Source organism: Gracilinanus agilis, chromosome 2, assembly GCF_016433145.1.
Source record: "Gracilinanus agilis isolate LMUSP501 chromosome 2, AgileGrace, whole genome shotgun sequence".
NCBI lineage: Eukaryota > Metazoa > Chordata > Mammalia > Didelphimorphia > Didelphidae > Gracilinanus > Gracilinanus agilis.
The window spans coordinates 676,105,674-676,106,218 of record NC_058131.1 but is presented as its reverse complement, the minus strand read 5'-3'; positions in this window follow the sequence as shown (position 1 = coordinate 676,106,218).

The window sequence follows — 545 nt, the reverse complement described above, 5'->3', positions numbered from 1 at the left end:
TATGCCACCATTTGACACTCTCCAGTAAATACAAACATTTCCATGTAAAGAATTGGATCCATAGGGTCAGCTGGATAGCTCAGTGGATGGAGAGTCAGGCCTAGAGACGGGAGGTCCTAGGTTCAAATCGCAGCTCAGATACTTCCCAGCTGTGTGACCCTGGGCAAGTCACTTGACCCCCATTGCCTAGCCCTTACCATTCTTCTGCCTTGGAGCCAGTACACACACTATTGACTCCAAGACGGAAGGTAAGGGTTTAAAAAAAAAACAAACAAAGAATTGGATCTGAAACTGAACTGTGTGTGAAATTTAATATGGCAACAAAACTGCTCTTTCTAACCTGCTGGTGTGTTTTGTAAAACTCGTTCCTTTTTTTCCACTTGCTGCACCTTGCGGCTCATTCACATCCTTCCCCCCACTTCCACCACCACCGCCCCCTCCCCCCCAGTCCAGCCACAACCAACACGTGGGACAGTCGGAGCAGCTCATTTCCGCTCCACGCTGCACCCAGCTGACTTCTCTGTCAGGGGCTTTGAAGGAAGCCA